Source organism: Halichoerus grypus, chromosome 15, assembly GCF_964656455.1.
Source record: "Halichoerus grypus chromosome 15, mHalGry1.hap1.1, whole genome shotgun sequence".
In the NCBI taxonomy this organism is placed as follows: domain Eukaryota; kingdom Metazoa; phylum Chordata; class Mammalia; order Carnivora; family Phocidae; genus Halichoerus; species Halichoerus grypus.
This window is the reverse complement of record NC_135726.1, coordinates 13,162,884-13,187,730: the sequence shown is the minus strand read 5'-3', so window position 1 is coordinate 13,187,730 and position 24,847 is coordinate 13,162,884. Positions and strand designations below refer to the sequence as shown.

At 37.5% G+C, this 24,847-nt stretch overlaps 1 protein-coding gene across 1 annotated transcript in view; it reads left to right on the top strand.

Moving 5' to 3' along the window:
* Positions 1-24,847, top strand: part of HYDIN (HYDIN axonemal central pair apparatus protein) — a 363,815-nt gene that overhangs the window by 168,152 nt on the left and 170,816 nt on the right. The window lies entirely within an intron of this gene.

The following is a 24,847-nucleotide window of genomic DNA, read 5'->3' as shown; positions in this document are numbered from 1 at the left end:
ACTGTACCTAAGCCCGCCCACCTCCAGAAAACACCTTTTTTTTTTTTAAAGTTAGCAGAATGTTTTACTTATAAACATAGTGCAAAAGTTAAAGATTCTTTAAAATGACATTTTATAATAGTCTTTGATTCTAGAAAGCCAAACATTCCATAATTAGTAAATCACATATGAAAAATGAACAGCCTTCAATGACCGAAGAAAGAATATAAATTGCTCGTCGCACCTCAAACTTCAGAGAGAAACTGCCTGACGAGGTTACCTTCTGAATGGCTATGAGCCCTGTGTTCTCTCCCTCAGAATGGACCCTGGTGACTGGCACCTGGTTGGCCTATCCTCAGGGTGCACAGTGATCTCTCAGGGACCAGGAGAGCAAAGTTCATGCCCAGCATGTTCCCAGCTCACATACAAGAACGTGAAAATAATTGGCACCTTTTAAATGTCTCTGTAACTGAAAATGCCTTTTTATATTTAATTTGAACCCTTTTGGCCACAAATTTGTTAGTATACTTATTCTAGTTTTATCCTCTCTTCCTTTTAGCAATATTTTAACGTAGTTTATAAGGATGTGTGAAATACAGCAAGATAGTATTTGCCAAAAGTCGAAATTAAAGAAAACAGCAAAACAAGGATTGATACAAAAATAGATATGTAATAGTTCTATAATGAGTCTGTCTTATGTCTATGTATTTTATAATGATATTTAGATCTGCTGGTCTTCTATAAGCTAATTTTTAACAGACAATACCAATTTTTACAGAATTTAGAAATTTCTTATCCAGCAATTGAAAATAATTTTGATTTTAGAAAAAGGTTTATAAATTTAAATATAAAATTTTACCAGCATAGCCCTTCTCCTATCCCCAAGTTATTGATATTGGAATGAACGCTAACATTTGGTTTTAGTATTTGTCAGATATTTCTGAAAAATCAATTATTAATTTTTTAAAAGTCACCCATTAAAAGGAACAGGATCATCGTTTTCTGCTGACCTGTGGCGGCTCCTCAGAGTCATTGGTCCCAATAAGCATTCATTTACTGTTGTTCCTTTTTATTATCATTTGTCATTAGTTCTTATAAAGGCAGCCATTTCCTGCACAGTCACTGCTCTTTGTAGCATGAGGTTTGGACGCAACCGCACCCGTGTCGCGGTGCCTTGTGGATCTTGTGTGGAGAATAATGTCTAATAATATTTAAAGAAAAATCCTACAGAAAAGACGCCTCGGCTAGTCTTTATCCAATGAGTTCATTGATGGTTTGGTGGAAAGCAAGGGGTACTGCCTAGGAAGGGTTGCTTGTGGTCCAGCTTTGTGTGTGCTGAGCTCCCAGTGGAGGAGGCAGAGAGGCATCCGAGTGGTCGAGGTGGCCCAGGAGTGTCTGAGCAGATTACAGAGGAGGAGATGGGTGGAAACCACCAGAACGCTTAGGTACCGGGGTAGCACCCGCCACCTGGTTCATTCTCAGGTAGCTCCAGATTTCACTTTTTGATACATGTTAAAAACCAAAAAAATCACACCAAGAATCTATTGGTTTTTACTAATACAGTTTACATATTGAATGACCCAGCTGGTTGTTAAAATGGGATTTTTTCTTTTCCACAAAGGTTGCATGATTCCATCTTTTGATTCTTTAGTATCCTTTTAAACGAGCAAGCTCCAGTTTCAAGCAGCCAAACGTGTGATACAAGCGATCTGTTGTAGACTGTTTTTCCCACATACCCTCTCTTGGAAAACCGGTGTTGGTTGAGCCGATTGTCCTTCCAGCATAAAAGTAGTTTCAACTGTAATTCTCATGGCTGAAAAGTTAACTCCTTTCATATTTCAGCTGGATTTTTTTATGGATATCCTAATAAATAAATACTAACGTGTTAATATTATAGGAATTGAATGACACTAACTGGGAAATTAACTACAGTGGGAAGAAATAGAAATACCATTTACTAAATTTCGAAACTGATGTACAGTGCTGAACCTGCAAATTCATTCTCACAGAAATTACCAGGCATTAGGGAAAAGTTTCAGTTACTGGTTTTTTTCCCTAAGTAAGCTGAGAGCTCAGTACCCAGGTTAGCGGTGGTCAGATATTTATTGCATTTCATTTCTCACTCAGAGATAAGCAGGGCAAGGGCACACTCTTCACTTCTTCTATGATTACTAAGGATTCAGGTCTGGAACTTCTCTCTTCCTGCTGGATGCCCTGATAGGCAGGCTCATCCTCTCTCCTCTTTTGGCTGTTGGAAAATGTCAGCCCTCCCCCGATGCGGCTCCCACTGTCAGCCGCTTGCCACATTCAGCCTTGGGCATGGCCTGCACATCACAGCAACCACTGTGATTAGATTCTCCCTTACTTGGCAATAAACATGTGTTTGCCATCAGCTGCAGGGGCAGGAGATAGGAAGCTGGAAGCCCACCTTCACCATGCTGTTGGGAAAATAAATTACACTTGGAGTGTTTTTGAATTTCTCAGAAATAAATGCTGTATTAAAAAAAATGATTAAAAACCCTGAAACTTCTTAGTATAATATGGAGTGAAGAAACAGTGAAGATTATATTTTTTTTCTGTTTCAGTAAAGCTTAACTTGTTCTGAGTGTTAAAAAAAAAAAATTGATTAGTAAAAGCAGAGGGTTGTGTGACCTGGAACAGTAAGTTCTCCTTTGCTTTGGAATGCCTGAAATACCAGCCTCCCCTAAAGGTTCGCTGTGGCTGATTTATTTGGATTTAAGATGAAGGACTCAAAACAGTAGAGTAAGTCACCTCTGCTTTGGAGGGTTAAAAATATCAGAATGTGAGAGCAGAGCAGAGAAAGGCCGTTTTGGCAAGAGTGTGTAGGCTCTGCTTTACCCACAGCGCTCCTGCCTTCTCTCTGGGTGATGGCAGAAATGAGGCAAGAGTATGGTAGTCCTCTGGACCCTAGGACCATCTTAAGATATCACACCCCATGATGTGTGTGTGAAGAGAAGATAGAATGAGCTGTTTCTCAGTTTTCAGTGGGTACATTAGCTCTGCTATGGGAATGAACCACTGCATCTATGGAAGGAAACAAGTAAGAAAAAAGGTATATGGAAAAAGGAAAAGAAATGGGCATGAATCCGAGACCAAATGCAGTTGTTATACCTCTTTATATATATTTTTTTGTTTCTTAGAGATTTTGCAAAATAGTAGCTTTGTTTACTAAGGCATACATTTACAATATAGTACTTAGGTTTTAGCTCCTAGCTCAACTCTTCTGTTGAATATGATTTATGCCATAGCTTTCTGTGTCCTCAAACATACCCACTCCCTTAAGGTTTGCAGTGACCCCATTGAGCAGATCAGATAACTGAAGTTCTCTTGGTTGAGAGAATTGCCCACAGTGAAAGAGTGGCATCCCCTCTGCTATAACTCAGATTTTCTGAATTTTAGTCCAGTCCTTTTTTGTCTTACCAAAGAAATGTTTGATTCTAGAGGTCAAGAACTGTGTGTATCTAACATATTTTTTAATACAGAAAAATTTAAGAGATATGCTTAACACTGGAAGCTAACACATGTTAACCTTTCCCCACACTTACCTCAGATCCTTTACTTTAAAGAAATCACGTAGTAATGTTAAAGTTGGAACCCCATCTATTCTCCTTGTCAGTCTCATTTTATTCTTTTTTCAGAGGCAACCTTATCATGAATTTGATGTGTATACAAGCCATGCTTTTTATATTACAAGTATATATGTGTTTATAAATACTCTACAGTGACATATTGTTGCTTTTTAAATGTATATAAATTATATCACTGCATGTAACATCTTGTGACTCATTTTTTTAGACTCAAGATTATGTTTTCAATATCTATTCATGTTAATACTATAAATCTATTTAATTCATTTTAACTGCTGTGAATATTCCATTTACGAATGGTTTGTTTATCTCTTTGCCCACTAGTTGACAGTTGGGTTATTATAACAATACTTTAGTTAACAGATACAGGTCTCCTTGTGTGCATATGCAAGATACATATACTTTTGGGTATGTATAGAAAGGGTATACGTCTAGCAGTGGAATTGTTGGGTCTTAGGACAAGTGCACTGTCAACTTCATTAGATATTGCCAAATTACTCTGTAAGGTGATTATATCAATGTGCCCTTCCAAGATGGTTTGAGACATCTATTTCTTCAGCAGGCTAAAATTTATTATTGTCAAGTTCTTGCTAGTCTGAAAATAGAATACAATTTAATTTGTATTTCCCTTATTACTGTTGAGAATTTTTTCATTTGGGTCTCCTCTTCTGTCAATTATCCATTATCAATGACCTATTTGTAGATGTTCTTTATACATCATGGGCACTGACCCTTCGTTTATAATGGGGTTTTGGATTTTCTAAAGACATTTTTAATTTAATGTCAACTTTATGAATCTTTCCTTCCTTGTGTCTGTTTTTTATTTATGGTTTAAGAAATATATCCCTGCTCTTCTGTTTAAATAGCTTTAGACTCATTTTTCATGTCTTTAATCCAACTAAATTTATTTCTGTATAAATGTGGATAAAGTCTATTTTCTTTTTCATAAAGAAAGCCATGGGGTGCCTGGGTGGCTCAGTCGGTTAAGCATCTGACTTTGGCTGGCTCAGGTCACGATCCCAGAGTCTTGGGATCGAGTTCCTCTTCGGGCTTCCTGCTCAGTGGGGAGTCTGTTTCTTCCTCTCCCTCTACCCCTCCCCCCTGCTTGTGCTCTCTCTCTCTCTAGTTCTCTCTCTCTCAAATAAATTTTAAAAAAATCTTAAAAAAAAGTCAGTTGTCCTATCACCAGTTACTTAATAGCCCTTCCATTTTTCATTGATTTATAAAGCCTTCGCTGTTATATTCCAGATCTAATATGTACCTGGGTATGTTTCTGAGCTTTTTGTTGTATTCCATTTATGGTACCCCAATGTCAGTATCCCCACTGTCTTAAATGGTGCAAGAGTATGGTAGTCCTCTGGACCCTAGGTCTTAATGATAACAATAATAGCTAACACTCATTATGTACCAGGCTCTTTCTGTGTATTTATGTAATGCTCTACAACTTGAATAAATGGGTATGAGGCACAGGGATGATGAATAAGTAGTCCAAATTTACATGACTAGAAAATGAACACTAATAGCTGTACTGCTGTCATTAGTCTGAATATCTATTAGGGTTTCTTTCATGTCCTTTTAATAAAGGCTTACACATCTTTTGTCATCTCTTCTAAGTTTCTTCTTGTGAATGGTACCTTATTTTTATTGCATTTTCTAATTAAATATTAACCATGTCAAAACAGGGTGGTTTGACCACCCGAGAGATTACATTGTCTCCCGCCCACCCTTTCTTTTTTTATTCTTTAAATATTTTAAATTTTATTTATTTTATTTTTTATTTTTTGCTTTTCCTTTTCTTTTTTGGTTTCTGACCTCTTCAGATTTATCTAGTGTGTATTTGGCTTGGGTCATGGTTGATATTTTTGAGTCGGCTCACTTGCTCATCCATTCTTCTCTGGGCAAAATGACTAGAAAGAGAAATTCACAGCAAAAGAAAGAACCAGAGGTAATGTTCTCTGCCACAGATCTAATTGATATGGATATAAGTAAGATGTCAGAGATGGAATTCAGGATAACAATTATAAAGTTAATAGCTGGGCTTGAAAAAAGCATAAAAGACACTAGAAAATCTCTTAGTGCAGAAATGAGATATCAGACCAAACTTTAAAAATGCTATAATGAGATGCAGTCTAAATTAAATGCTCTAACAGCTAGGGTGAATGAGGCAGAAGAGAGAGTAAGTGATCTAGAAGACAGGCTAATGGAAACGAAGTTGAGGAAAAGAGAGAAAAACGACTAATAGCCCATGAAGAAAGGCTTCAAGAAATTAATGATGCCATGAAACATACCAATGTCAGAATTTTGGGGATGCCTGAGGGTGAAGAGAGAGAGAGAGGGCCAGAACGTATATTTGAGAAAATTATAGCTGAGAACTTCCCTAATCTGGGGAAGGAAACAAGCATTCATGTCCAAGAGGTAGAGAGGACCCCTCTCAAAATCAATAAAAATAGATCAACACCCTGACATATAATAGTGAAGCTTGCAAATTTTAGAGAAAAAGAGAAAATCCTGAAAGCAGCTCCAGACAAGAGGCTCCTTACCTATAGAGGGAGGAACATCAGACTAACATCAGACCTATCCACAGAAACCTGGCAGGCCAGAAAGGGCTGGCATGATATATTCAGGGTACTCAATGAGAATAACACACAGCCAAGAATATTTTATCCAGCAAGGTTGTCATTCAGAATGGAAGGAGAGATAAAGAGCTTCCAGGAAAGACAGAAACTGAAAGAATATGTGACCACCAAGCCAGCTCTGCAAGAAATATTAAGGGGGATCCTATAAGTGAAGAGAGAGCCCCAGAGTAACATAGACCAGACAGAAACAGAGACAATCTACAGAAATAGGGACTTTACAGGCAATACAATGACACTAAATTCATATCTTTCAATAGTTACTCTGATGTAAATGGGCTAAATGCTCCAATCAAAAGACACAGGGTATCAGATTGGATAAAAAAGGAAGACCCATCCATATGTTGTCTACAAGAGACTCATTTTAGACCAAAAGACACCTCCAGACTGAAAGTGAGGGGGTGGAGAACCATTTACCACGCTAATGGACCTCAAAAGAAAGCTGGGGTAACAATCCTCATATCAGACAAATTAGATTTTAAGCCAAAGACTGTAGTAAGAGATGAAGAGGGACACTATATCATACTTAAAGGGTCTATCCAACAAGAAGATCTAACAATTGTAAATATTTATGCCCCCAACATGGGAACAGCCATTATATCAACCAATTAATAACCAAAGTAAAGAAACACATTGACAATAATACATTAATAGGAGGGGACTTCAACCCCCCACTCACAGCAACGGACAGATCATCTAAGCAGAAAATCAACAAAGAAACAAGAGCTTTGAATGACATACTGGACCAGATGGACTTCACAGATATATACAGAACATTCCATCCTAAAACAACAGAATACTCATTCTTCTCGAATGCACATGGAACTTTCTCCAGAATAGATCACATACTGGGTCACAAATCAGGTCTCAGCCGATACATAAAGATTGGGATTATTCCCTGCATATATTCAGACCACAATGTGTTGAAAATTGAACTCAATCACAAGAGGAAATTTGGAAGGAGCTCAAACACTTGGAGGTTAAAGAGCATCCTAGTAAAGAATAAATGGGTCAGCCAGGAAATTAAAGAAGAGTTTAAAAATTCCTTTAAAAAATCATGGAAACTAATGAGAATGAAAACACATCTGTTCAAAACCTTTGAGACACAGCAAAGGTGGTCCTAAGTGGGAAGTACATTGTAATACAAGCCTCTCTCAAAAAATTAGAAAAATCTCAAATACACAAGCTAACCTTATACCTAAAGAAGTTGGAGAAAGAAGAGCAAATAAAGCCTAAACCAAGCAGGAGAAGAGAAATAATAAGATTAGAACAGAAATCATGAAATAGAAACCAGAAGAACAGTAGATAAATGAAGCTAGAAGCTTGTTCTTTGAAAGAATTAGTAAGATCCATAAACCTCTACCCAGACTTATCCAAAAGAAAAGAGAAAGGACCCAAATTAATAAAATCATGAATGAAAGGGGAGAGATCATGAGCAACACCAGGGAAATATAGACAATTTTAAGAATTATGAGCAACTATATGCCAACAAATTAGGCAATCTGGAAGAAATGGATGCATTCCTGGATACTTATAAACTACCAAAACTGAAACAGGAAGAAATAGAAAATCTGAACAGACCAATAACCAGCAAGGAAATTGAAGCAGTAATCAAAAACCTCCCAAAAAACAAGAGTCCAGGGCCAGATGGCTTCCCAGGGGAATTCTACCAAACATTTTTTTTTTTTAAAGATTTTATTTAGTTATTTGACAGAGAGAGAGAGAGACAGCGAGAGGGAACACAAGCAGGGGGGTGGGGTGAGAGAGGGAGAAGCAGGCTTCCCGCTGAGCAGGGAGCCCAATGTGGGGCTCGATCCCAGGACCCTGGGATCATGACCTGAGCTGAAGACAGACACTTAACGACTGAGCCACCCAGGTGCCCCTCTACCAAACGTTTAAAGAAGAAATAATACCTATTCTACTGGAGCTGTTTCAGAAAATAGAAATGGAAGGAAAACTTCCAAACTCATTCTATGAGGCCAGCATTATCTTGATCCCAAAACCAGACAAAGACCCCCATCAAAAAGGAGAATTACAGACCAATATCCCTGATGAACATAGATGCCAAAATACTCACCAAGATCCTAGCCAATAGGATCCAACAGTACATTAAAAGGATTATTCACCACGACCAAGTGGATTTATTCCTGGGCTGTAAGTGTGGCTCAACATTTGCAAATCAATCAGTGTGATAGATCACATTAATAAAAGACAAGAATGATATGATCCTCTCAGTTGATGCAGAAAAAGCATTTGACAAAATACAACATCCTTTCTTGATTAAAACTCTTCAAAGTGTAGGGTTAGAGGGAACATATTTCAACATCATAAAAGCCATCTACAGAAAGCCCACAGCAAATATCATTCTCAATGGGAAAAAACTGAGAGCTTTTCCCCTAAGGTCAGGAAAATGACAGGGATGCCCACTCTCACCACTGTTGTTCAACATAGTACTAGAAGTCCTAGCCTCAGCAATCAGACAACAAAAAGAAATAAAAGGCATTCGAATTGGCAAAGAAGTCAAACTTACTCTTTGCAGATGACGATACTTTATGTGGAAAACCCAAAAGACTCTACCCCAAAACTGCTAGAACTCATACAGCAATTCGGCAATGTGGCAGGATACAAAATCTATGCACAGAAATCAGTTGCATTTCTATACACTAACAATGTGACTGAAGAAAGAGAAATTAAGGAATCAATCCCATTTACATTTGCACCAAAAAACCATAAGATACCTAGGAATAAACCTAACCAAAGAGGCAAAGGATCTGTACTCAGAAAACTATAGAACACTCATGAAAGAAATTGAGGAAGATGCAAAGAGATGGAAAAACATTCCATGCTCATGGATTGGAAGAATAAATATTGTTAAAATGTCTATACACATTCAATGCAATCCCTATCAAAATGCCATCAACATTTTTCACAGAGCTGGAACAAACAATCCTGAAATTTGTATGGAACCAGAAAAGACTCTGAATAGCCAGGGGAACGTTGAAAAAGAAAACCAGAGCTGGAGGCATCACAATGCCTGACTTCAAGCTATATTACAAAGCTGTGATCATCAAGACAGCATGGTACTGGCACAAAAACAGACACATAGATCAATGGAACAGAATAGAGAGCCTGGAAATGGACCCTCAACTCTATGGTCAACTAATCTTCGACAAATCAGGAAAGAATATCCAATGGAAAAAAGACAGTCTCTTCAATAAATGGTGCTGGGAAAATTGGACAGCCACATGCAGAAGAATGAAACTGGACCATTCTCTAACACCATACACAAAGATAAACTCAAAATGGATGCAAGACCTAAATGTGAGACAGGAATTCATCAAAATCCTAGAGGAGAACACAGGCAGCAACCTCTTTGACCTCGGCTGCAGCAACTTCTTCCTAGAAACATCGCCAAAGGCAAGGGAAGCAAGGGCAAAAATGAACCATTGGGACTTCATCAAGATAAAAAGCTTTTGCACAGCAAAGGAAACAGTCAACAAAACCAAAAGACAACTGACAGAATGGAAGAAGATATTTGCAAATGACATATCAGATAAAGGGCTGGTATCCAAGATCGATAAAGAATTTATCAAACTCAACACTCAAAAAACCCCCAAATAATCCAGTCAAGAAATGGGTAGAAGGCATGAACAGACATTTTTCCAAAGAAGACATCCAAATGGCCAACAGACACATGAAAAAATGCTCCACGTTACTTGTCATCAGGGAAATACAAATCAAAACCACGATGAGATACCACCTAAACCAGTAAGAGTGGTTAAAATTAACAAGACAGGAAATGACAGATGTTGGCAAGGATGTGGATAAAGGGGAACCCTCCTATACTGTTGGTGGGAATGCAAGCTGGTACAGCCACTCTGGAAAACAGTATGGAGGTTCCTCAAGACATTAAAAATAGAGCTACCCGATGACCCAGCAATTGCACTACTGGGTATTTACCCCAAAGAGACAGACATAATGAAACAAAGGGGCACCTACACCCCAGTCTTCATAGCAGCAATGTCCACAATAGCCAAACTGTGGAGATGTCCTTCAACAGATGGTTGGATAAAGATGTGGTTTATATATACAATGGAATATTACTCAGCCATTAGAAAGGATGAATACCTACCTTTTACATTGATATGGATGGAACTGGAGGGTATTATGCTAAGTGAAATAAGTCAATCAGAGCAAGACACTTATATGGTTTCACTCATATGTGGAATATAAGAAATAGCGCAGAGGATCATAGGGGAAGGGAGGGAAAACTGAATGGGAGGAAATAGAGAGGGAGACAAACCATGAAAGACTCTTGACTCTGGGAAACAAATTGAGGGTTGTGGAAGGGTAGATGGGGGTGGATAGGGTAACTGGGTGATGGGCATTAAGGATGGCACATGATGTGATGAGCACTGGGTGTTATATGCAACTGATGAATCACTGAATGCTACATCTAGTTATATTATTTGAGTTACACTACCGATATGATTGCTATCATATTATTTAGATTTTTGCATCTGTTTATAATTTTTTACATTGCATTTTTCTGGTTTGGTATCAAGAATATCATATTCTTATAATATGACTTAGCTTTTCCTCTTTTGAATTTTTGAAAAGATCTTTATATAATCTACATAAAGTGGGATCCATTCCTCGGTGAAAAAGGCATTTAGTCATAGGAATTTCATGTGTTTATTGAGGGCGGAAGATGTACAAGAAGTGATGAAATTTTAACTAATGATTCATTTTGTATAATGATTTAAATTTTTCTAGAAATTTTTCATTTTATCTAAATGCAAATGTATTGGCATAAAACTATTCCAAATAGTTTTGTATGATTTTAAAATGTTCATACACTAATTTCTGCTCTTAGTTTTACCATTTTTTCCAAGTTCTTTATAATTATTTCATTCTTTTTCAAGAAACCTTAATTGGAATGTTTAACAATATTTTAAATCTTAGTTTAATCATGCCTTTAAAGCTTCTAAATATTCTCTTTATGCAACATTTTAGCTCCATAACAATCATTTTTGTTTGTAGTACTTTTTTATTATAAATATTTTGTAAACTTTACTGTGATTTTCTTTTTAATATATGAGTTATAAATGGGTATATATTCTTAATTCTTTACATTTCCCCTTTTTATAGAATTTTAATAGATAACTTTTAACTACAATGAATTTGGAACACATAGTTTCCATGACACATAGTCTTTGAATTTGTGTTTTGGGAGACATAGTTATGGTTGGTTTTTATAAATATTTCACATGACCTTAAAAAAGGATATAGACTCTAGTGATTGAGTGTAAAAGACTAACTGGCTGTGTGTTTGTATTAGATCAAGCTTATTGATGATATTGTTTAAATCTTTTATGGCCTTACTAATTATTTGTATGATATAATAGTTTCATTTTTCCTTGTAATTATGTCAGTTTTTTCCTCCATATATTTCAAAGCTATGTTAATAGGTGCATATAAATTCATGACTTTTATTTCTCCTTGATATATTATTCCTTTTTTCATAAGATACTGTGCATTTTAATCCCTAAATATGCTTTCTGACTTAAATTCTGTTTTACCTGATAGTAATATTGTTACATCAGCTTTCTTTTAGTTAGCATTTGTCTGGTATATCTTTTCATTCCTTTATTTTCAGATTTGTGTGTGTCTTAGTTTTGTGTGTCAACTTAAAATCTCTTTTTTTTTTTACTTTTTTATTGTTATGTTAATCACCATACATTACATAATTAGTTTTTGACGTACTGTTCCATGATTCATTGTTTGTGCATAACACCCAGTGCTCCATGCAGAACGTGCCCTCTTTAATACCCATCACCAGGCTAACCCATCCTCCCACCCCCCTCCCCTCTAGAACCCTCAGTTTGTTTTTCAGAGTCCATCGTCTTCATGGTTTGTCTCCCCCTCCGATTTGCCCCCCTTCATTCTTCCCCTCCTATCTTCTTCTTAAAATCTCTTTTAAATAGCGTATGACTAGATTTTTAAAAATCCAGTTATAGACTCTGTCTTTTATATTTTTAAGATTTTTATTTATTTATTTGTCAGAGAGAATGCACAAGCAGGGGGAGTGGCGGGCAGAGCAGGAAGAGGGAGAAGCAGGCTCCCTGCTGAGCAAAGAGCTTGATGTGGGACTTGATCCCAGGACCCTGGGATCATGCCCTGAGCTGAAGGCAGATGCTTAACTGACTGACCCACGCAGGAGTCCCGATAGACTCTGTCTTTCAATTGAGAAGTGTATTAGTTTTTTGTTGCTGCTGTAACAAATTTATAATCTTATAGTTCTGGAGAACATTAGTCTAAAATATATCTATAAAGCTGTGTACTTTTTTGAGACTCTGGAGAAGAATCTAATTCCTTGCCGTTTACAGCTTCTGGAGGCCACCTACATTCCTTGGCTTGTGACCACTTCCTCCATCTTCATAGCCAGCAGCATACCATCTTCTCTACTCCCTGACTTCTGCTTCCATCCTTGTATCTCTGACTTTGACTTTCTTGCCTCTTTCATATAAGGACCTTTGTTACCACATTAGGACTATCCCAATAACCCAGGATTATCTGTTCATTTCAAAATCCTTAATCACATCTGAAAGTCCCTTTTGACATGTAAGGCAACATATTTACAGATACCAGGGATTAGAACGTGGACATCTTTGAAGGCCCATTATTCAACCTTCCATACCAAGACCTTTTAAAATCTATTATAATTGATGTATATGAACTCAATTTTACCCTGTCATTTCCCATATACTATGCTGGGTTTTTTTCTTTATTTCTTTTTCTGCTTTGTATTGTATTGATGAATTTTCTCCAAGCCCTCCTCCAGCCACTACTACCTCTCATACATTTTTCCTATAGTCATTTAAAATCTATAGATCTTATTTTAAGTGGCTCTGTTTACATTGCTAAGAAATAAATCATATCTTTTTCTAACAATAATGAAAGAATCTCGGTCCTCCTTAAGAATAAGACAAGGACTCCATCACCCATTTATTATATCTTGGTCTTTCCCCACTTCCATAATTTTTCTATTATTGTATAGAATTTTGGATCTTCTCTTCTTTACCACAGAGTTACTGATTTTGTCAGTAATTAACTACTCACTAGTTAACAAAATCATTTGCTGATTTTTATTTATTCTTTTGTTTTTTTGTATCTCTCTGCTTCCTTCTTGGTTTGTATTTCTTCTTGCTAAATTATATACCTCTAAGTTCTGTGCTCTATAGAGGTCTCATAATTTATGTATATTTGACTATATCTTGATTTCACCTTCACTCTTGCATGATAGTTTAGCTAAGTATGAAATTCTATATGACGGGATTTTTTCCTTTGAAGATTGATCTCTGGCATCAATCATTGCTGATAAAATTCCATGGTTAGTCAGGTTATTACTCCTTTATAGATCATTTATTTTTCTCACAAGGTGCTTTTAAGACTATGTTTTTATTCTTGATTTTCGTAGATTTCTCTTTAAATGCATCGGAAGATTTGACCCTTTTAAATACTGGAAATTTTTTGCCATTATCTCCTCAAATGTTTCTTCTTTGCCAGTCCTTTATTTCCTACTTTGAGCAAAATACACAGACACAGACACAGACACACACACACACACACACACACACACATTCCACTACAATTCTACATGTCTATTTTTATTTCTCATCCATATCTTTCATCTCTTTATCTCTCTCTGATGCCTCCTCAGTGGCATGCTCTAGTTTACAGATTCTGCCTTTGATTTTGGCAAATTTAAAGTTTATATCATCTATTTAATTTTTTAGTTCAATTTCAGTGGCTATATTTTTCTTTTTTTTTTTTTTTAAGATTTTTATTTATTTTTTTGACAGAGAGAGAGACAGCGAGAGAGGGAACACAAGCAGGAGGAGCGGGAGAGGGAGAAGCAGGCTTCCCGTGGAGCAGGGAGCCCGACACGGGGCTCAATCCCAGGACCCTGGGATCATGACCTGAGCCAAAGGCAGACGCTTAACAACTGAGCCACCCAGGCGCCCCTCAGTGGCTATATTTTTCAATTCCAAGATTTACAATTGATTACTCATAGCCACTATTCTTGATTCATATCTGTTTTTGTTTCATAATTTTTGTTTTATATATATTATACCACCCTGCATCTCTTTGAGGATCTCAGAAACATTTTCTAATCAATTTCACTTAGTTCTATAGATTGCTTGAGAATGAATTCATTAGCTGATAGCTTGCAACTGTCCTTCTTAGGATTTGGAATTTTAAATAATAGATTAATCTGGCATGAGGTGTATTTTTTTCTCATTCTCAGTAGTCTTGCCTCCCTGTCTAACATTTTCTTCATTTGCCTTCACCCTGGACAACTATCTCAAGCCCAGAATCAAGTGTTGATCCTTTTCCCCCCAATGGGGATATTGGAAAAATCACAGATTCAGTCATTACACTTGACAGTGGCTTGACATTGGGCCTGTCTACATGACCGTCTGTACTTCACCACCACCACTGGCACAAGTGTGTGTAGACTATTACCTTGGGAACATCACAGCTTTGTTCGGCCTTTCAAATTCAGGGAAGCTCTCTTGGCTGGGAACACTGGCCCTTATCCCTTACTTCCTGAAAAACCTTTTTGGTTTTCATTTTGTCCCTCAAGCTTCCTTTAGTGACTTTAGGACCTAGAGCCAAGGAGGTCTGTGGCTTCAGGACCCTCTTATTGCTTCTGTTCCATTTCTGGTCGATACAGTGTTGATCTCAAAATTGTATCTCTTTTTTCTATATGTGAGAGTGAAGGGTGTGTTTTAAAGCTTGATTTATAGTCAGTCCTCTTAACTAATTTTTACAGTGCTTTATATACTATCAGTGAGTACTTACAAAAGGGTAGTGAATTACGTCTTTATTTGGCATAAGGGAGCAGAATTCTTATATCTTTGCCTTAGTTATGAGGAAATCTATAAAATATGAGAAATCTACAAATATGAGAAATCTATAAAACAAATTCACAAGAATAGGAAAATAAGAGAATAACATTCTAGGGTGCCTGGGTGGCTCAGTTGGTTAAGCAACTGCCTTCAGCTCAGGTCGTGATGCTGGAGTCCCAGGATTGAGTCCCACATCGGGCTCCCTGCTCAGTGGGGAGTCTGCTTCTCCCTCTGACCCTCTCCCCTCTCATGCTCTCTCTCACTCTCTCTCTCAAATAAATAAATAAAATCTTTAAAAAAAAAAAAAAAGAATAACATTCTGGTTTATCATGGTGGGCGTCTTTTCTTTAATACATAAATGTCATAGCCATTCCCAAAATGGATTGCGCTTTTCCTGAGAGCCATTCCAAGGGACTTATTCATTGACTAGAGGAACCAATGGCAATAATATCAAGAGACTTACCGAAGCAAAGGATTTTGCTTGACAGGGAGCTGTGAGCCTCTTACCCTGACTCTCACTTGAGACTTCTTTTACTTTGGCAAAGCTAAAGTGAAACCCAGAAGACAGATTCCAGCAGGTCATATTGATTATAAAACACACTGAAAAAAGGAAAGCTATCGATTGAATGTTAGGTAACATGATGGGTCAGCACCTTCCCTGAATTTAGAACAACAGCTCTACTGATTGAATATGATTAGTTTAAATGTAAGCTAAAGCCAAAATGAAGGGAGGAGGTTTTGTTCCTTTGTTATTAAAGGGCTATCTAAAAAATAAAAGAAAAATATATGAGTTTCTTGCATGCTTTGCAAGACTTTCCATCTTCATTCTGCCTCTCCCAGCTCTTAATTAGCTTTAGCAAATTGTTTTTTCTATTTAATTATTATTCAGGCTTACAGTTAATACTTGTCACCACAGAGGGAGATTAAGGTAAACTTCCTTTATATTGATCAGATATGTTTTTTTCCAAATTCCACCTTCCCTCCTCCATAAAAATTTATAATTTCTTCTCCATTACCAGCATCATCATCTAATCAATTGTTATGGACTAAACGTTTGTGTCCCTGCAGAATTCATATATTAAAATCATAACCCCCAAAATGATGATATAAGTGGTGAGGGGTTTGGGAGGCAATTAGATCATGGAGGTAGAGTCCTCGTGAATAGGACTGGCACCCTCATAAAAGAGACCCCAGAGAGCTCTCACCTTTTCTATCATGTGATGATACAATGAGAATAATGGCAATCTGCAGCCTGGAGGAGGGCTCTCACCAGAACCTGACCATATTGACTCTCTGATCTCAGACTTCCACCCTTCAGAACTAGGAGAAATAAATTTCTATTGTTTATAAACCACCCAGTCTATGTTAGAGCAGCCTTAACTGACTAAGTTACCAGCTCATGTCACTTTTAAAGGATGGCTGTCATTGTCATTATCAACTAAAGAATTTATTCCGACTGTGCACTGAGAGCAGACAGTCATATTCAACAATAAGCTACTATAAAATGAAATAAACACTTTCATATAACAAAAAAAGACAAGAAGGTTGTGATAAGTATTATGGTGTAAAGGTTTATTAATGGTATGAAATCCCCAACCCACATATGTCAAGATTATATGATGTTTTTCAGGGAGAAAATCATATTCTTTCTTAGTTCCATTTCCTCTTCCCTGTCACAAGCAAAAAGACAGAGACTGGAGGGGCATATATGACATGGTAGAGCTCTTCATAGGATGACACTGGTGTCTTTTTGAGTGTCATTTGTGATGAAATTGTTGTATGCAGCATTAAGTTTCATACTTTGGAAGAAAAAAATCCCCCCCTGGGATGTTAGGACATTAAATTGGGATGTGTCTGAGAGGGAAGGGCAACATTATCTGAGGGCAGGCATGGTCATGTGTCACACACAGTTGTCTAACATATGGTAGTCACTCAACAAAGAGTTGTTTAGTATATGAGTGTTGAAGTAGTATTTTGTACTATCAAGAGTAAGGATGTTGTAGTCGGGCAGATCTGGAATGGAGTCCTGACTCTATATGCTCTAACTCTGGGAAAGTTATTTAACCTTTCTAAGACTGGCTCCTTCCCTTTAACTGGAACTAATAATGGCATCTAGAAGATTAACCATGATAATATATCTAGATAGTGCCTGGTGAAAAATAAGCATTTGGCATTAAATAAATGCTAGCTTTGATTATTAACGTTGACAGACAAAAAGATCTAGGTGAAATGACTTGTGGAAAGACTTAAATCTTTATGACACTATATCTTAAGGTCTTTTATATTATTTTCTTAGATAAGAAAGAGAAATAAATAAGGCACACTCAGAGAGGTCCTAAGGTTCCAAACTAACTGACCCATACAGTACAGAGCTCTATGAAATGGGAGCTCTAATGCTGCCTTTTTCCTCACTTTTCACTTGTTTCTCTAAATATTTGACAGTGAAGCCTTCTTGTGAAATAGAAAATATTTGCATTAATGAATGCATATATGTTCTTCCACATCAAAGAAAAGAGGTTTATTAGAAAATAGGTTAGTATTTAGAATTTTCAAGTTCAATAGGTTTCTGATTCTCTATCTCCTTGGAGTTTATTTATTCATTTATTTGTACAGATGGTCCCTGGAATCTGTGTAAGTCATGTCTGCATGCTTAGGAGCTGTCCTCTTTCCTTTTAGTTAACTATCTTCATGCTTTGTGTTTGATCTGACACCTTTTGCTGAGTTTTGAGAAGGCAGTGACTTTCAGAAAGAACATTACAATCCTTGTTTAAAGATACATCCTAGTAGCCTGAAAAGATTGTTGGTACATATTACTTAAGAGCAATGTAAATTACATATACCTGGCTCCCTCATGCAACCAAACTCAGCTGGCCTTAAAATTCTTACAGACATCTTCCCCCACAAATGGGGAAATCAAGAGGTAGGGCAATTGCTTGACCACTAAGAACCTTCAGCAGATCAGTGACCAATCCCTTCCTATTCAATCTATTATGCCAAACTACCTCTCTCTGAGAACAAGAAGAAAATCTGGGAAAAATATGAAAAACTGTGTTTAAGAGCACCAAAGCCAGTGACAAACAAAAAGAAAAAGGAAACAAATATATGTTCAGCATTTGTAACTGTTTTTCCTATGGAATTGCTGCAGAGGTTGAAAATCTGAAAAGAGCATTCAGAAAACTCACAGGTCTATGAAGATAAAAACTGAAATCTAGACTGGCTAGAGAGATAAAAATTGGAGAAGATTGGACTTGGTAAAACTCTCAGACTTTTGGTTAGGACTCTGATAAAGCTACACCCTGGGAAAAAAGTAAACTAGCACAGACCCTCATTTCAAATTATTTTAATCTCTGCCTGGATAAAGAACATCTAGAATTGCTAGTTCTCCCTACATCTTTCCTAGAAGCAAATATATATTACTCTCACCAAAGGAAGAAAACATTATTCTAAGCTTTAAAGTATTTTATGTATCTACAGTTTTTATATACAAAGTCTAACAGTTAATTTAAAAATAACCAGCTGGGACGCCTGGGTGGCTCAGTCGGTTAAGCGTCTGCCTTCGGCTCAGGTCATGATCCTGGGGTCCTGGGATCGAGTCCCGCATCGGGCTCCCTGCTCCGCGGGGAGCCTGCTTCTCCCTCTGCCTCTGTCCCTCTCTCTGTCTCTCATGAATAAATAAATAAAATCTTAAAAAAATATAAAAAAAAATAAAAATAAAAATAAAAATAACCAGCCATACAAGGAGATAAGACTACTGAACAGAAAACTATGATATGCTTAATATGCTCAAGGAACTAAAAGGCAAGGTTTAAAATTTTGGTAGAACTATGGAAAGTATAGAAGAGAACAAATGGAACTAAAGACCTGAAAAATACCATTGAAATTAGGGACTCACTAGATGGGTTTAACTGCTTATTAGATACAGATGAAGAGAAAATTGTGGAAATGGAAGATAGGTCAGAAGAAACGACCCAAAATGAAAAGGAAGAGAGATAAAAGGATGAAAAATGTAGACGAGCTGGTCAAACAAACAAATATACACAAAGGGTATGGTTATTGGAGTACCAGAAGGAGAGAAGAGAATGGAGCAGAAGAGACCATGGGTGAGACATCAAGCCAGATTCAAAAAGCATTATAAAGCAAGATAAATATAAAGAAAACCACATCTAGGCACATTATAGTTGAACTGCTTAAGACCAGAGAGTAGATATTAAAGGCAGCCAGAGACACAAAGACAGTTTACCTTAAAAGGAATAATCGTCAACTGGCTGCTGATTTCTTTTTTTTTTTTTTTAAGATTTATTTATTTATTTATTTGACAGAGAGAGACAGCGAGAGAGGGAACACCAGCAGGGGGAGTGGGAGAGGGAGAAGCAGGCTTCCCGCTGAGCAGGGAGCCCGATGCGGGGCTCCATCCCAAGACCCTGGGATCATGACCTGAGCTGAAGGCAGACGCTTAACGACTGAGCCACCCAGGCGCCCCTGGCTGCTGATTTCTAAGGCACTGCTGAGAGCAGGGTACCATTATGAAAATAAGAGGACTACCAGAAAGTCTTCATCCTGAAAGGCCCCCTTCCCCCTCAATCCTCAGCACATGGGCAGCAGATTGGAATATTCTCTGGGCAGTTTCACCAGCCACAAGGAAAGCCAGAAATAAACTGATAGTTGGGCATCTAAAATATCTGGTGGCCCTTGCCCAAGCACATATGGTTTTAGTGCTTTACAAGTACTTAACTAAGCTGCATCAAGAAAGCCTGTGAATTGTGTAAGACTAATGAATCACAGACCTGTACCTCTGAAACAAATAATACATTATATGTTAAAAAAAAAAAAGAAGAAGAAGATAGTAGGAATGGAAAAATGAAGGGGAGGAAATCAGAGGGGGAGACAAACCATGAGAGACTGTGGACTCTGAGAAACAAACTGAGGGTTTTAGAGGGGAGGAGAGTGGGGGGATGGGTTAGCCTGGTGATGGGTATTAAGGAGGGCATGTATTGAATGGAACACTGGGTGTTATACACAAACAATGAATCATGGAATACTACATCAAAAATAAATAAATAATTAATTAATTAAAAAAAAAAAAAGAAAGAAAGCCTGTAATACAGAAGCAAGAAACCAGAAAACATAAAGTTGAAAACATGGAGGAAACAAAGGCAATACAGTGAGAAGAAAGCTTAAAGCAAAATGATCATTAGTAATTTCAGGAAAATAAAAGATGACTTTGCATCCGTGAACAAGAACAAGGTGATATTTTTTTTAAAGGAGCAATAAAAATGTGGTTATAGAAGTTAAAAATAAAATCACGAAAGGTAAAATTTTGATAACAGAATTGGAAAATAAAATTGAGAAGCTATCAGAGAGTAGAACAATAGGAGAAAAAGCTAGAAACAAGGAGAGAAAGATTAGAAAATTAGATGATTTTTTTCAACATTTCAAAAATCCAAATAAGTACATCCAGAAAGAACAAATTTAAAAATGGAGGTGAGGAGATTATGCAAGAAATAATCCAAGGAACATACCCAGAACTAACAGAGAGGAATTTATGGAAAATACTCATCAAATATGCTGCATAATTGATGAAAATAGGCCCATGTGAAAACACATCTTTAAATTCCAGATGGAAAAGTATTAGTGCTCAAAAAGAAAAAACAAATCAGGAACCCAGAGTGACCTCAGACTTCTAGACAGCAACACTGGAGTGGAAAAAAAGACTCTTTGAAGGAGAATAAATCTTAGTCTTGAATTCATCAACCAGCCACAAGATTAATCAGATGTGGGGATAGAATAAAGACATTTCAGGCATGCAAGATCTCAAAACATTTACCCTCCATGAATCCTTTCTTGGGAAGGTAGTGAAGAACGTTCTCCACCGAAGTGAGGAAAACATGAGATCTGGGGTACAAAGGCTCAGACCCAGGAAAGAAGCTCAAGGAATACCCAGGATGTGCTGTGTGGCATTCTTAGGATGCCCGATGTGTTGCAGGCCCACAGAGCAGTCAGGTCAGACAGGAGTTGCAGAACAGATGGCTCCAGGAGAGATTTGTCTCTAAGAAAATGGAGCTGATAGAAAATCGGATGTTTTAGAGAGGACATTTACCGCTCTGAGAGTTTGGGGATGTGTCCATGATAGATACATTAAACAACAAACAAAGACAAGACAATAATTCCTGGGAAAATAAAAGTTGTACACAAATGGAAATGTAATCACAGTATGCTTTTCATAGCTCAGCTGTGAATAGTATTTGCATGCTCACAGTGTAGATTCTCACCAGAAAATAAGTTTTAACTATATTGGGAGTATGAGGGGAAGAAAGTGATGGAGAGAGGGAGAGAAGAGAGCTGTCATTGTCTTCTGTAGAGAGAAATAAATTGATAATGCTCAAACTGAAAAGCAGTAGCAGTAGGTTCCTTGGAGGAAGGCAAACGCCACAAGAAAATGCAAAAAGAATTGACAGCGGTTGCCTCCGTTAATGGACAAGGATAGGAAAAATGGGGAAGGGTGGAAGAGTGGGTTCGAAGGACTACTGTTTTTCATGTCTTTTTCCTAGAACCCTTTGACTTTGCGAATTATTTGTATGTGTACATTTCATAAAAATTTGAAAATTTCAATCTTGCTGCAGGAAAGTATGCTATTACCATTTATGTAAGAAAAAGTAGTATATATGCAAATGGACTTTTTATTTTATTTTATTATGTTATGTTAGTCACTATACAATAATACATCATTAGTTTTTGATGTGGTGATCCACAATCCATTGTTTTTGTATAACACCCAATGCTCCATGCAGTACGTGCCCTCCTTAATACCCATTACCGAGCTAACCAATCCCCCCTCCCCCCTCCCTCTAAAACCCTGTTTGTTTCTCAGAGTCCATAGTCTCTCATGGTTCATCTCTCCCTCCAATTCCCCCCCCCATTTTTCCCTTCCTTCTCCTAATGTCCTCCATGATATTCCTTATGTTCCACAAATAAGTGAAACCATATGATAATTGACTTTCTCTGCTTGACTTATTTCACTTAGCATAATCTCCTCCAGTCCCATCCATGTTGATGTAAAAGTTGGGTATTCATCCTTTCTGATGGCTGAGTAATACTCCATTGTATATATGGACCACATCTTCTTTATCCATTCATCTGTTGAAGGGCATCTCGGCTCTTTCCACAGTTTGGCTATTGCGGACATTGCTGCTATGAACATTGGGGTGCATATGGCCCTTCTTTTCACTACATCTATGTCTTTGGGGTAAATACCCAGTAGTGCAATTGCTGGGTCCTAGGGTAGCTCTATTTTTAAATTTTTGAGGAACCTCCACACTGTTTTCCAAAGTGGCTGTACCAACTTGCATTCCCATGGATCAGAAGAATAAACATTATGAAAATGTCTATGCTACCCAGAGCAATCTATACCTTCAGTGCCATCCCAATCAAAATTCCAATGACATTTTTCAAAGTGCTGGAACAAACAATCCTAAAATTTGTATGGAATCAGAAAAGACCCCGAATCGCCAAGGAAATGTTGAAAAAGAAAAACAAAGCTGGGGGCATCACGTTGCCCGATTTCAAGCTATATTACAAAGCTGTGATCACCAAGACAGCATGGTACTGGCACAAAAACAGACATATAGACCAATGGAACAGAATAGAGAACCCAGATATGGACCCTCAACTCTATGGTCAAATAATCTTTGACAAAGCAGGAAAAAACATGCAATGGAAAAAAGACAGTCTCTTCAATAAATGGTGCTGGGAAAATTGGACAGCCACATGCAGAAGAATGAAACTCGACCATTCTCTAACACCATACACAAAGATAAACTCAAAGTGGATGAAAGACCTCAATGTGAGACAGGAATCCATCAAAATCCTAGAGGAGAACATAGGCAGTAACCTCTTTGACATCGCCCACAGCAACTTCTTTCAAGATACATCTCCAAAAGCTGGTGAAACAAAAGCAAAAATGAACTTTTGGGACTTCATCAAGATGAAAATCTTCTGCACAGCAAAGGAAACAGTCAACAAAACAAAGAGGCAACCCACAGAATGGGAGAAGATATTTGCAAATGACACTACAGATAAAGGGCTCGTATCCAAGATCTATAAAGAACTTCTCAAACTCGGGGCGCCTGGGTGGCTCAGTCGTTAAGCGTCTGTCTTCGGCTCAGGTCATGATCCCAGGATCCTGGGATCGAGCCCCACATCGGGCTCCCTGCTCGGCAGGAAGCCTGCTTCTCCCTCTCCCACTCCCCCTGCTTGTGTTCCCCCTCTCGCTGTGTCTCTCTCTGTCAAATAAATAAATAAAATCTTAAAAAAAAAAAAAAGAAGAACTTCTCAAACTCAACACCCAAAAAACAAATAATCAAGTCAAAAAGTGGGCAGAAGATATGAAAAGACACTTCTCTGAAGAAGACATACAAATGGCTAACAGACACATGAAAAAATGTTTATCATCATTAGCCATCAGGGAAATTCAAATCAAAACCACATTGAGATACCACCTTACACCAGTTAGAATGGCCAAAATGGACAGGGAAAGAAACAACAAATGTTGGAGAGGTTGTGGAAAAAGGGGCTTTTTTTTTTAAGTCATAAAGAATCTTTGGAAAGATACGCAGCAAACTGCCAAGAGTGGCGGCCTCCCGGGATGGCAGCTAGTGGCTATCAACAGACAGAAGAGAGAGAGAGAGACTCTTTACCCTTATACTCATTTGAGTTTTACATTGTGTACCTGTATTATTTATTTACAAAGAAAAACTTCTAAGAAAGAAAGAAGCCAGGAATGAAATAGAAGCAAGAGAGCAAACAAAGTTAAAATTACATGGGCTCTAAAGAGAGTGCCCATATCCTTTTAGGACGAGTTCTTTCTTCAATAAATATAAGTGCACGTCTTCTTATAATGCAATTGACATTATCCTTGTAGAACAAATGGAGGAAGAAAAAAACCACTCACAATGCCACCAAACATATAACCACTGTTAAATTTTCGGTGTATATCTTCTGAACCGTCACTGTGTGTGTGTGTTTGTGTATTTCTACCCCCTCTCATGGGATAATTCGACTTCATTACCAGCTGTTTTCACTCAACAATGAAGTGTAGTCACTTTCAGTATGAATCATTAAGGAACATTCCTGTTCAGATCATTTCAGTGACTGATTTTATTGCCTCACTTGGCTCCACCACAGTTGATTTAATTAATCCCCTACTAATAGATTGCTTCCAATTTTTCACCACCGTAAACAGTGCTCATGTCCTAATTGCTGATCACATTCCTCACCGTTTCCTAGACTAGACTTCTAGAAATGCATTTGCCGGGTCATATGACATGAACATAACTAAAAGGCTTAATATATCTTAGGAAATTTTCTCCCAGAAAATTTATACCAATTTACATCCTACCCCCAGCAGTGTTGAAGAATGTCACCCTTTCTCAGACCCTTGCCAGCATTTGGTTTGTTTTTGCCAAATCTGGCAGATGAAAAAAAAATGTTGTATTGTTAGTGTTTCTTTGGCTTACTGGTAAGGCTGAATATTTTCATATATTTATTGACAAAAAAAATATTTTTTGAACACCTTCCCCATTCCTGGTACTGTGCTAACTGAAGTGAGAGGCATAAAAGCACACAGAATGGTCTCTTTCTTCGAAGGGTTTACAATCTCAGAAAAAGAAATGAATACACAACCGATACAGTATTACAGCACACTGTGTTATGATAT